Consider the following 14,607-nt stretch of genomic DNA (forward strand, 5'->3'; position numbering starts at 1 on the left):
TTAACATGAAAGACTGCTGATTTTCAACACACAAAAAAAAAAAAGATGACTGAAAAGAGGAAAAACCAAAGTGAAGTATGTTCTTGCTTCACTCAGTCATTTATTTACTTTATAACAGTAAATAAATATCGGTTCCGCATATCGGTTATCGGGCACATAAACATGCAAATAATTAATATCGGTTATAAAAAATCTATATTGGTCGATCACTAGTCATGTGACCAACACTGTCTTTGTATTGTCAGAAAAAAATGGTAAGTCTGAATTCTTGATATTTTAATTGACAATCATTTTAATTGAAATATAGCTGAAATAAAATATAAATATTAAAGGGATAGTTCACCCAAAAATGAAAATTACCCCATGATTTACTCACCCTCAAACCATCCTAGGTGTATACTGTATGACTTTATTCTTTCAGACGAATACAATCGGAGCTATATTAAAAAATGCCCTGGTTCTTCCAAGCCTTATAATGGCTGCAAATGGGGGTCCAGCTTTTGAAGCCCAATAAACTGCATCCATCCATCCATCATAAAAAGTACTCCACATGGCTCTGGGGGGTTAATAAAGGCCTTCTGAAGTGAATTGATGCATTTGTATAAGAAAAATATCCATATTTACAACTTTATAAACTATAATCACTAGCTTCCGCTAACTGTCATACACACGTTCACGAGAGAGTGGGGTTTCAGCAGATGACGTAGGACGTAGGCGTAGCGAGCTTCAGAAGGTCTTTATTAAACCCCCGGAGCTGTCTGGAGTACTTTTTATGATGGATGGATGCAGTTTTTTGGGCTTCAAAATCTTAAACCTCATCCACTGCCACAGCTTGGAAGAGCCAGGACATTTTTTAATATAACTCAGATTGTATTCATCTGAAAGAAGAAAGTCATATACACCTAGGATGGCTTGAGGGTGAGTAAATCATGGGGTAATTTCCATTTTTGGGTGAACTGTCCCTTTAAAATAAAGAACTTTTAAGAAATTAAGTACTAAAATGTAAATAAAATAAATTAAATTAAAAAAATAAACAAGAATTTAAAACATATTTACTAAACATATTAAAACATACTATAACATTATAACAATTTTCCAAACCTATCACTTTCTTTCTTCTGTGAAACAAAATAATTTTTTCACATTGTTTTTCTTGGTGAAAAATACTTGGTGAAAAGTGTGTGCACAGATCAAGCCAAAGCTAATGTGTTTCCAAATATTCTCTCTCCCAGGACATTCACGAATCGACTAGAACAGTTAATCACATCACACATGTGCCTAATACTGAAAAACACGGGTGATTCACCAACAAACAAGCACAGAGCGAACATTTCATAGCTCAACAACTCTCCGTGTTTGCGAGTCCCATAAGCTGAAATATCTAACAGATGGGCACGGACTTGTCATGGCAAAAACTGCTCACTTATCACAAACAGGCTGATCCCATGTATACAATCAATTTTTTTTCCACCTCAATCCGCTTGCTGCTATAATCTGAGCTGCAGGACTAGACAAAGTCTCAGAAATGTGTGAAGGATTGCTCGCCCTCGCCCCTGCCTTCACCTGTTGTACCCCTCAGGATCCTCCGTCTTCTTAAACCATCCGCTCTGCCCTCATGCCGCGGTCGCGCTGGAAACTGTCCAGCTCTAATTAGCACATTAATCACTGCTGAGGAGAAGATACGGCCGGCGGTGAGCTGGGTCTCCTGGTGTATGACCCGAGTCTCATCTTCCACAAGGACAAGCACTTAATTCACGAGCATTGTGCAGCACGAGCTAATATCCAGCCTGATTTGAGGCTCGCAGGAGTGCTGAGTGTGAGTCTATATGGACTCTTGAGAGCAAAAAACGATTCCTTTCTCTTTCTGGCTTTAATCGTACATAATAAATCATCTTGTAAGGCTTGCTTAGACGACATATTTTTCGATGCGGTAATTATGACTTGGATTTAAAGGCCACGTAGCATCATTCAGCAAATCTTGTGACTGAAAAAAAAAACCCACATTCTAAATGAATAGTGATATAATGAGATTTAGGTCTTAAATCGGCTAGTATTCCCCTTCCTGCTATTTCTACGTGGCCAAAAATATGAAGAGCTATTTGGGAGAGTGAGTATGCAGACTTCAGGATAAGATCTACCGCCGAGTGCATGATTGCAAATCATTTTCACCCAGCATGCTCTGCTACTCAGCGTCCTCTGGGATAGTAAGCAAAAGTCTGTAATGGCTCTAAGGGCTCGACTCTCCCTCGGCAGTTAAGGATGTCTATTTTAAGAGCTCATTTCGGGGAAACACTTTAATCATTTCTTTCGGCAAGTTGGTAGATGCATCAAAATGGGCTTGATTTGACATTGGCCTTCTGACATTTACATCAGATCAACCTCACCTTCATCTCAAAGCGCCAGAGCAAACTGACAAAATCAGACTTCTGAAAATAACAGGGAAATATGAGAAAATTTGAAGTGGTAACACTTTACAATAAGGTTCCATTAGTTAACACTGGTTAATGCATTAACTAACATTAACTAACAATGAGCCATATATTTGTTAACAGTGTTGGGGAGTAACTAGTTACATGCAACGGGATTACATAATTTAATAATCTATTACAGTTACTGAGAAAAAATCTATAATTAAATTAGTTACTTATGAAAATGTTAATGATTACAAAGGGGGTTACACCTTAATATTTTCTGTAAAAAGCTAGAATATGTTGAATAATATTGATTTGTTGCTTTGCCTGTTTTTGATGTGCACGATGCCTCCTGCAATTTAAAGGCCATTAAGTAAAGCAATGCTCTTCTGATGGTTTTGATTGGTTCTCATTTGAATTTGAGCTGAAAGCTTTAGGCTACAAACTGTCTAAGAGTTGCCACCCTGGCGAGTGATACAAATGTGTTCCAGTGTTTTAAAAGTGCATTCCAGTGCTGCGCTTTAAAATTAAATTATTATAATCTTAATTCAAGTGATGAAGGATTTTGAAAGTCTGACAAGTAATCAGTGTTGAGTACTACTGTAGGTTAACACTGCCTGCTTAAAATGTTTGAAAACGATTAACAGTTAAAAACATTTGTTAGAAATTTAGAAAAAGTAATCAAATGTAATCAGTTACAATACTTTAATAAATTAATTAAAAATAGTTACACTACGTATTACATTTTAAATAAGGTAACTTGTAATCTGTAACCTGTTACATTTGCAAAGTAACCTTCCCAACACTGTTTGTTAAAGCATTTATTAATCTTAAAATTAACATCTTAACAATATTAGTCAATAAAAATACAACTGTTCATTGTTAGTTCAGGTCCATTAAATAATGTTAACAGCTAAGTTTTTATTCTTGATTTTAATATCAAAATGTAAAATAAAATGTATTAGTAAATACTGAAATTAGCATTAATATTAATAAATACTTTAGAAGTATGTTTCATTGTAAGTTCAAGTTAGCCAACAAAACAAACAACAAAAAACATGAATAAAATAAAATGAAATATTTAACTAAAATACGGAACCATATTATAAATTGTGTATTGCAAAAGATGCAGCTTGTTTAAAAAAGAAAGGAGATGGTCGTGTGGAAAACAGGCACCAGGAAATTGCTGCTTTGTGTTTTAATGAGCAAACTTTGGGGAATCTAATTAGTTGCATTCTAATTCTAATCAACAAACTTGCTAATCCAGTTTCTTCTGGCGGAGGAGCTGGATATGGTGACGTTCCTGAGCCAGAGAGCTGGATTACAGCTGAGCCAAAAGCCCAGAGTGCAGTCACACAGCAGGAGGACACACTGTCACAACAGGCAAAAACTCACCAGCAGCCTGCCACAAAGAACTCGACAAACAAAACCTCAGGCCGTGTCTGAGAGGGACAGATTACTTTTATTTCAGCATAGCTACGCTTCACCCAGAATCACTAAGCATGGTGGAATTCATCAGAAGGTACTTACTGGCTACTTCCAGCGAGGCGTTTCTGCTAACGGCCTCTCCTAGGTAATTGCGGGCAACGCAAGTGTAAACTCCCTCATCAGGTTTGCTGCGGCGTCCGTGAACAATGCGCAGGAAGAAAAGGGAGCCGCTGGGCAAAAGCATGCGGTGAGAGCGAGGGTCATCCTTATCGGTTTCAACGTGCTCGCCGTCTTTATACCACTCCACTGTGGGCATGGGTCGACCCTCTGCCTTGCAGTTCAGGGTGGCCGGCTCACCCTTTGACACGATCAGATCAGAGGGATCCTCCACTATCCTGGGGGGAACATCATCCAAACGTGGGCGGGACCCTGTGAGGAATCAACAGTGAAGGTTAAAAGCATCTGGCTAAAAGCATCTGGCGGATGTAATGTATATCAGTGCCAGAAATGTACTTTTCCAGTAAGCAGTAATATTTGTCCCCTAAGATTGTAAGGGCAATTTTTTGAATTACTGTACCTTATAAAAAGTATTTGTGTTGTCCTTCATGTCAAATACTTAAATTAAGTCAATCAGTCAGAGTGCTAAAAGCAGTTACCAATAAAATGTTATCAAAATCAACATAAGTAATCTTTAAATTACAAAAGTGGCATAGAAGCTGAAGCTACTTTTCTTTTTTCATCACCGGTGACTAGTCTAAATGCTGCTAGCCATTACATTCATGCACCCAATAGATACGTGTGTGATTGGTTATAATGCTCAACGCTGCAAAAAACAATGCATAAAAATAAATATTTGATGCAACGTGAGCAGATATAAATGTAATGCACAATCAACACTATTGTGTTCACTTCACATTACACTTTAATTGCAACAGTGGTAACAGATTTAGTTTAATTGTACAAGGGCATTTTTAGATATTTAAAAAAATTAAATGTGAAATGTAATGTGAAAGTAAATTCATTTTATTTTGACTTCCAAAAGATGAGGCTGCGAAGAATCAGTGGTTAAATTCACAGCAGTACAACCCCAATCTTTTTTGTGTTCCCGTCATTTTATCGCCGACTGCTTCTCTAATCTCGGGGGAGTTTAACGCGGTATTCACAAAACGCTTGCTCTTGAAATATTGCTCAGTACCCAGTTTATTTGGACCAGCTGGCTCCACTGAATCATAACCTGTCAGTATGATAAATAATAGATGTTTATACTTTCTATTGAGCATTCAAAATGTGGAACTACTATGGCAATGGCCATATTGTTTTCAACACACGCTGTATGTGGTAGACCAATCACAACAGAGTGAGCCATCTGACCAATCAGAGTAGAGTAGACTCACAGAAAGGAGGGGTTTAGAGAGACTGAATCTTAGAACTGCTTCGAAGGAATCGTTAGAGAATCGTTGGAAAATGAGGTGATATTAAATGCATATTATGAGAAAACCTAAGCATTTTTTGACCTTGCATGCCATGTAAACCTATTGTAGGAGGCTACCAAAACAATATTAGGAAAAATGCCTTAAAAATGGCAAAATAGGGGCACTTTAAATTTGAGGGGCTTTTTTGTTCACTTTTGCCCCAAACTCCCATTAATTCCTGACCCTGATTTTATATATTAAATATACAGAATTAAAAAAACAAAACAAAACATAAAAAAACCCTAAATTTTTCAATTAAAAGTCTTTAGTATACTAAAATTAGATATCAGAGCTATCTGTGGACATACAGAGGGAATGTTAGGCACCTTTATAGTAAGTACTATTTAACAAAACCAGGCAGTTAAACCTAATTTTACATAAACTTTAAAACAAAATAAAAATGGTGGTGAGCTGAGGTGGCTAAAGAACAGGGCTAGTAACCAAAAGGTTGCTGCTTCAATCTTCATATGAACAAGTTTTACATTTTACATTTAGTCATTTTGCCGACGAACAAGTTTTAACCTTGGTTGCTCCAAGAGTAAGCTGCTTTGTTAATCATTTCTGATAAATGACAGTAGGTGCATCCCAATTATGTGCCATTTGTAGTATAAACAGTAAACAAAACAAAAAAATCTTCAAATGCACTTCAAATACCCAGATAATACACAAAATTAACCGAAGTGTGGGATGTTGGACACTTAATGCACTCAACTGTCACAGCTTTCCTTACGTGGCAAAGGGGAAGGGGATAACAGACTCTGATGCAGGATGGAGAAATAACCTTATAAAATTAATTCACTAAATGGTTGGGTACATAGTGCATTGTATAAGTGCATAGTGTATAGTATCTCACTTGGGACACAACTTCTATACTAATTCATGCACTTAACCTTCATTACTTGGGTTTATCGCCATATCAGCTTTATTTACTCAAACATAATGAGTTAGCTAAATGCATGTCTGTTTAATACATCTGATGCAGTTTTAGTTATGTTTTAGTTATCTAAATATTATCCCCCGGTGTCTAAAGTGGTTTGACCCTGATTTAATTGGCTCTGAGCATAAACAAAGCAGGACTGAAACTGCATAACACTTGTGTGGAACCACTTGAATTACATTTCTAACAAAAAAATTGTGAAATAAAAACTTTTGTAACAGAGTGCCTGGGGTGCACCATTCAACCACACAACTATAGTCTTCACCAGCATCAGTCAAAGGATGGAACAAGGGGCGAGAGGCTTCTAATGGCCAGTGGGAAAAGGAGCCGGGGATGAACCTCTCAAAGGCTGATGACTCAGCACCTATTAAGCTTTCAGCCCAGAGAGCCAGACGAAATCAGTGCGAAGTTAAAAGAAGCTGACATTAAGGCAGAGTCTAGCATGGCTGCGGCTGTTGAATGAGGCTCCAAACCTCACCGCCCATTAGTGCTGAATTCTGCTCTATCCGGGGCTACAGAACTAACAGAGAGGGTTTCTTCTTTGTGCTTTTACGAGGCGGAATATTTACAGTGTAAGGCATTGCAGTGGCCATGTGTTGGGTCTTACTTGATGTTAAGAGAGTGTAAAATTTCAACAGTTGGTGTGTGTGCGTGCTGCGATTAAATAATAGCATCTATGGAATGAAGGAGAAATTATTTTGTCTTAATTTGTCTGAAAGCACTCCAGTGGAAGAAAACAGCCCTTAGAAAGCATAAGGTATTTTCTTGGTGAAACTAAATTCAATGAAGTTACTAATGACTTTCCTAAAAACTCAGTCAAAAAACACCAAAATAGTTCATCAGCCTCCTGCTGCACATTGCACTCAGCATAAGTATGTTTCCATCCGTTTACAGCAGTCGAGATTAGAACTCCCCACTACTCCAGAGGCAACATCATTTTTAAAGTTATGGCAAGCTAATTGGTCCTTGTGAGAGAATGAAAGGAATGGATAAAAGCCTGTGCTTTTCAATCCCATCACACATGAAAAGCTATGCCTGATTTGAAAGGATAATTATCTGTCAGTGATTTCATGGCGTACACAGTTGCCGCTTCCTTTGGAAAATGCAAATGAGAGGTATAAGACCACATTAACAGGTTCATATCTTACAGGAAAGGAGGTTACATATGGGCAACAGTGAACCAAATTAGTCCCACAGCATAATCAAGTGAAAAAAGCACTGAAAGAAGGTTCTGTCATGCAGTCACACATAGTGCTGTTAAATATTTATGCACGAAACTCACATGAGAAATATGTGGGAGATTCTAATTCTCGCAGTATCTCTGAGTGGTAAATTCCCTGAGTAGTGGATATAAATGGGTTTTGCTGGGTTTCCGGATACATATTATGAACATGTCCTTGAATCCAAAAATGTGGAAAGTTTGTAAAAGTAGGAAATAGCTGGGAGAAAAGCAGTGTAGCATGCCGGTAAATGACAAATGGGATGAAAATGAAATAAGCAAATAACATGCAGAATAGCAGTTCAAGTGCAAGAAAGAATTAAAATGAACTGAAATAAGTTCATACAACTATCATTGTTAACTAGACAAGTTTCTCAAGACAAACTTTAAAAGTTGGCTTAAAGTCTTGTTTGAACAATAGAACAATCAACTGACAGATAGGAAAATAGATAGAGAATAAGATTAGAATGATAGATAGAATGATAGAACAACAGATTAAACATTTACTAGAATAATGAATAGATGGAACGATATATAGATAGAGAGAACGATAGACAGAACGAGACAGAACAATAGATAGATAGATAGATAGATAGATAGACAGATAGATAGATAGATAGAATGATGGATAGATAGAACAATAGAACAATAGATAGAAAGATAGACTGACAGAATGATAGAACGACAGACAGACAGATGATAGATGGATGGATGGATGGATAGATAAAATGTTAGAAATAGAATGTTTGATACAGATGGACGGCAGATGGATGGATGGATGGATGGATGGATGGATGGACAGAATGATAGATAGAATGTTTGACTGTTAGGTAGAACATTAGAAAGAATGCATGGATGGATGGATGGAGGGGTGGTTGGATAGATAGGGCGTTTGATAGAACAATAGATAGGACGTTAGCTAGAATGTTAGAATGATAGAAAGTTAGAAATAGAATGTTTGCTAGAACAATAGATAGAACGTTTGATAGAATGATAGACAAAATGTTAGAATGATAGAACGTTTGAAACGTCTGAATGGATAGATGACTGAACACAGGAGGATCAAGTGTCTTCCCGCTGAAATACTGTTGACACAAGTTATATTTAGTGTATGTCCACAAGATATGGCGTTATGTAATGCATTACAGTAATTAATATTTACAAATATTAGACATGCATGCTTCACCCTCTTTTTCCTAAGGGCTTAAATGTTTCATCACTAAAGCTAATACGTTTTGAAAACAGTGACCGGAGACCTTGTGCCCAGTCGAATTTTCAAAGCTGTTTGCTTCAAACATATTCAAAAAACAGAGCATCATCCTGGCTCTCTGGGATCAGTAATGATCTAATGTTTTTTTCCTCAACAGACGTTTCTAATGGGCACACGGGTGCGTACTGGTGTACACTGATCAAAGAACAAAACAAAATAGTCGTTCATGAAAGAGATCTGCCGGTATGATTCCTAGACCCATTATTACGTCAGGCACAACGCTTTTCACAGCGCCGCAAAAACTGTTCTTATCGGCTAACTGTGACAGCTTACATCTCTGCTGGGTGATCCATCTCAGGCCATTTGTCATCGTTTCAGAAACGCCATTATCTCTGTCAACCCCATTCGACCTCTCGTAGTTGGCCATTTGCCCTAACGTGACTGCAACTGCTAAGTAACACAAACTGAACAGCTTTTGTTATGTCAGTTCTAAGCATCAGACCTTTTACATTAATGACAGCTGCAGGAGATTTTGCAGTCTGCAGTTTTCTGGTAATAAATATAAACACAAACACACCCACATTCCCCCTATTTAAGGAACAAGCGCATTTACTTACGAAAATTAAATCTGGAACACCTATTTGCTAAGTGAAAAGCAATAAGCCAAATGAATTATTGGTCTATAGAGAAATTAAGCAAAGCTGATGTGATGTTACTGTAAATGGTGTCAACATGTCTCAAAATAATCATTGGATTAAATAGATAAGAACGAACGATAGATAAAAAAGATAGAATGATAGATAAAACAATTACTAGAATAATGGATGGATAGATGGAATGATAGATAGATAGAGAGGACGACAGACAGACAGACAGACAGACAGATAGATAGATAGATAGATAGATAGATAGATAGATAGAATGATAGATAGATAGAACGATGGAATGATAAAACAATAGAAAGACAGAACGATAGAATGACGAATAGATAGATAGACAGATAGATAGATAGATAGATGGAATGATAAAGCAATAGAAAGAGAGAACGATAGAACGATAGAATGACTAATAGACAGAACGACAGATAGATCAACATAGAACGATAGATGGAACAATGGATAGATAGAATGATAGATAAATGGAATGATAGAACTATAGAATGATAGAACAATAGAAAGACAAAACAATAGAATGATAGGATGATGAATAGACAGAACGATAGATAGAACAATAGATAGAACAATAGAACGATAGATAGAACGATAGAACGATAGATAGATAGATAGATCGATAGTCATTGGATTAAGAGCTGCAGTTAATCCAAGTATAGTCATAATAAATTGACAATGTATTGGATTATTTAAAACATATTATTACTATTTCATATTTGGTCAAATTTGGACTAAGAATACCTTCAAAAACAATTTGTGACTCCAGATCTGCCTGTGGTACAGACGTCTCTTAGCAACCGGAGTACGAAGTCTGCTATTATCTGGTATTATCTATCATCTTTCATATTATACAGTATGTTTAACTCTGAACTTTCTCTAAGCACACAGCACATAATGCTTTTCATATTCACAGCTGACAGTCAAATCGATAAACCCACTGCATAGTAATACACACATAGCTCTATTTTAAGCATCCTTTCAGCTCAGGCACCCCCACAATGGGAAGACAGATGCATAACTCATAAAGTCTCTTTCTAAAGCTTGCCGTGTACAGCAGCCGCTGTCTCCTGTAATGCAGAAGGCCATTAAGCCGGCCTCAGCAGGGGGACACATCATGCCGCCCCACAGACTCTCTGCACCTGCCAAACGTATGCGGTCAGTACAGGTCATTTCACCACAATCAAACACGGTACACATACGAAGTGTGTAGGAGGAGATCATGGAAACAGATCTTGTATTGTAAATATTTACTCGTAACAGTAGCTGTCATGTCTAGATTTAAGACGTCTGTGAATAGCCTACTGTAATAATGGACTGTCAAAACAAATAAAAATAAATGGCATTTCTAATAGCTAGAAATGCCTTTCTAAAGAGCACAACATTTCTATTTGTACTGCTGTGCTTGTTTTGTACCATTAGCTACCGAAGGAAGAAATAAAACACAATCGTCTTTCTTGTAATACGCTTTGAGAAGTGCCTGAACATGAATATTTTATAATACAGCTGTCTTGTGTTGTATCCAGCGTGATTATGATCTTTTTCATCTTTTAATGGAAACTTTTTCTTATTATTGTCTCACGCTTCAAACAATGGATAGAATGATAGATAAATGGAATGATAGAACTATAGAATGATAGAACAATAGAAAGACAAAACAATAGAATGATAGGATGATGAATAGACAGAACGATAGATAGAACAATAGATAGAACAATAGAACGATAGATAGAACGATAGAACGATAGATAGATAGATAGATAGATAGATAGATCGATAGTCATTGGATTAAGAGCTGCAGTTAATCCAAGTATAGTCATAATAAATTGACAATGTATTGGATTATTTAAAACATATTATTACTATTTCATATTTGGTCAAATTTGGACTAAGAATACCTTCAAAAACAATTTGTGACTCCAGATCTGCCTGTGGTACAGACGTCTCTTAGCAACCGGAGTACGAAGTCTGCTATTATCTGGTATTATCTATCATCTTTCATATTATACAGTATGTTTAACTCTGAACTTTCTCTAAGCACACAGCACATAATGCTTTTCATATTCACAGCTGACAGTCAAATCGATAAACCCACTGCATAGTAATACACACATAGCTCTATTTTAAGCATCCTTTCAGCTCAGGCACCCCCACAATGGGAAGACAGATGCATAACTCATAAAGTCTCTTTCTAAAGCTTGCCGTGTACAGCAGCCGCTGTCTCCTGTAATGCAGAAGGCCATTAAGCCGGCCTCAGCAGGGGGACACATCATGCCGCCCCACAGACTCTCTGCACCTGCCAAACGTATGCGGTCAGTACAGGTCATTTCACCACAATCAAACACGGTACACATACGAAGTGTGTAGGAGGAGATCATGGAAACAGATCTTGTATTGTAAATATTTACTCGTAACAGTAGCTGTCATGTCTAGATTTAAGACGTCTGTGAATAGCCTACTGTAATAATGGACTGTCAAAACAAATAAAAATAAATGGCATTTCTAATAGCTAGAAATGCCTTTCTAAAGAGCACAACATTTCTATTTGTACTGCTGTGCTTGTTTTGTACCATTAGCTACCGAAGGAAGAAATAAAACACAATCGTCTTTCTTGTAATACGCTTTGAGAAGTGCCTGAACATGAATATTTTATAATACAGCTGTCTTGTGTTGTATCCAGCGTGATTATGATCTTTTTCATCTTTTAATGGAAACTTTTTCTTATTATTGTCTCACGCTTCACTGCAAAAACGATCATTATGCTATAAAAACATTACTGTTTCCATTTAACTCATTACAAAAAAGTCTGTCATTCATTTCTATTTGATTTTGAGTGTTAACTCAATTTCCTTTATCAGTAATTACATTTAAAGTAGTCGAAAAGGTGAATGAACTTATTAAAAAGTATTACATTTAAGTTCTGAATTCTTCAGTGTATTGTTACTGTTGTTGTCACTGTAAAATGATTTGTCAAAGTTGTAAATAAAACAGATTACTTGAGTAGATTTCACTATAAGACACTATTTCAGTCTTTCCAGTTTAGAATTTTGCTTAACTATGTATTAAGAAGCAATTTCTTAGTGAAAATGTTTCTACACCTTTTTTTATAGGTAGATGTGACCTGATGTAACTCAACATTGATAATAAAAGCAAGATTTTCTGGTACAAAATATAAAGTTGATTGAAAAAATCACATCCAATAATTTAAATATCCAAAAACTGAAAGCCATCTAGCTGTATTTACAGCGATACGTACGTATATAAGTCTGAGAGTCAAACGTAAATATTAAACTTACTTTCAAATTGCAACATGCAGTATTGAACCAAAATCAAATCAATAATTGAGTGTTTTAACTCACCTGAAGAGCTATAGATGTTAGAGAGCATCAGTAACAGGGTTCCTATGACAGTAAAAGCCATTTGTCCGGCTTCCAACAAGACTTGCGCTTTTCTTTACGGCATAAGTATACAGTTTCTAAACACAAGGCGAACGCCAACCAATTTGAACTCATGAAATAAAAATGAGAGGGGAAAAAGCACTTCAGCTGCTCTCTTGGAGAAATCCACAGCAGCGCATTACGATAAAGTCTCAGTGATGTCTGGATCCGAAACGCGCGGATCTTTGTGTTAGGAATTGCATGACGACTCTAATGTCTAACTAGTTTGTTCACTCCCTCAGTCACTCATTTGGCTGTAATGCCCGTCCGCTGAAGCGCTGAACGCGGTACGCAGAGTTCACCAGCTGTTCATCCATTCAGCTCACTGCATGGCGTTTGAATAAGATGCTCGAGTGTGACAGCGCTCCGCAGAATGAAGCGAGTGGAGCTTCAGAGCAGCGCGCGCTTCCCAAACAAATCTTAAAGCGACTTGACATTGACTCTCAGTCAAATTGACCTACAATATGATCAAAAAGCAAAGCATTTATGTTTGAGCTTCATGCACCTGAATTGTAGCCTGTGCACTGTTGTTTCACCTCACATCAGCAGGACTCACTTTAACAAATGTCAGTGTATTTTGAAGCAAAAATGATGTTTAAACTGTCTGGCTATCCTTTTCAGTGTTGCATTTCTAGATATGCGGCTATATTTTACAGCAACCCATTAAGCGGACGTTATTTCCAATGCAATCAGACCCCTCATTGATCGGCCTTCTCAAGATTTACTAGTGCTCTTCTCCAGGGCTTTCCTTATACCATGTGCCGTTTTTCTTTACTGCATTGACTTTGTGTCTGTTTTGAAAGACCACCATTATTGAAGCGAGAAGTGAACATTTGTCTTTCAGCTCACTGCATGGCGTTTGAATAAGATGCTCGAGTGTGACAGCGCTCCGCAGAATGAAGCGAGTGGAGCTTCAGAGCAGCGCGCGCTTCCCAAACAAATCTTAAAGCGACAGCTTTGCATCGCTGTCCCTTTTGAAAGACCACCATTATTGAAGCGAGAAGTGAACATTTGTCTTTCTTTGATGCTCAAAATGGGCTGAGAATCAGAGGACAGACAACAGTTGCGAGCTCTAAGGAAACCAACTGTGCAACAAATTGAAATTCTCCTCACCTCGGATGAGAAATTGCTCTGAGTAATAGCAAACAATGTCTGAGAGGTCCGAATGAAAACCTTCATCAAGATCTCACTGCATCAATAACAAGTATTTTAAAAGCTACATTTCAAATTGCAAAATGCATTGAACCAAAATCAAATCAATAATTGAGTGTTTTAACTCACCTGAATTTCTCAGCGTTGGATTCACGCTTCTTTGCTCGAATCAGAAACAACGGCCCTGTCAAAATTCTAAAAGCAATGTTTTATATGGTTCCTTATATAAAACAGTTAATTAACATAATAACTCTCTCAGACTGAGATGAGATGCAAAATTGCTCGTTTACTTTCAGCCATTTCTCTGATACTCTCAGTGACGTTTGTCATCAACATGCACCTACATGTCAAAGGAGGATGTCAGCAATGATTGCCTTGCAGATGACACACAATTATGTGTTTAGACATATTCAGACCAGTGCTGTCACAAACAAATTATCATCCTGCTATCCTGTAATCAAAGATGGATGAGTCATAATTTCTTTCTGCCACAGAAACTATGGACTCTAACAATGTGGGGCACATTTAAAAAAAACTCGACTGCACAAACAAACACATTTTTATCTCCTCAAAGGCTTTTATTGACATTTCTACAAAAGAAGCAGACTGCGCAATACCTTTTGAACTACAGTTCTAGACTTTCTTCCAATGCACCTCGGTAACTTGCTAGTTT

At 37.2% G+C, this 14,607-nt stretch overlaps 1 pseudogene; it reads right to left on the reverse strand.

Moving 5' to 3' along the window:
• Nucleotides 1-13,160, reverse strand: part of LOC107713436 (roundabout homolog 2-like) — a 70,002-nt pseudogene extending 56,842 nt beyond the window's left edge.
• Between the last annotated feature and the right edge of the window lie 1,447 nt (nt 13,161-14,607).

The sequence above is a fragment of the Sinocyclocheilus rhinocerous genome, unplaced genomic scaffold (genome assembly GCF_001515625.1).
Source record: "Sinocyclocheilus rhinocerous isolate Xijiao unplaced genomic scaffold, SAMN03320098_v1.1 scaffold689, whole genome shotgun sequence".
In the NCBI taxonomy this organism is placed as follows: domain Eukaryota; kingdom Metazoa; phylum Chordata; class Actinopteri; order Cypriniformes; family Cyprinidae; genus Sinocyclocheilus; species Sinocyclocheilus rhinocerous.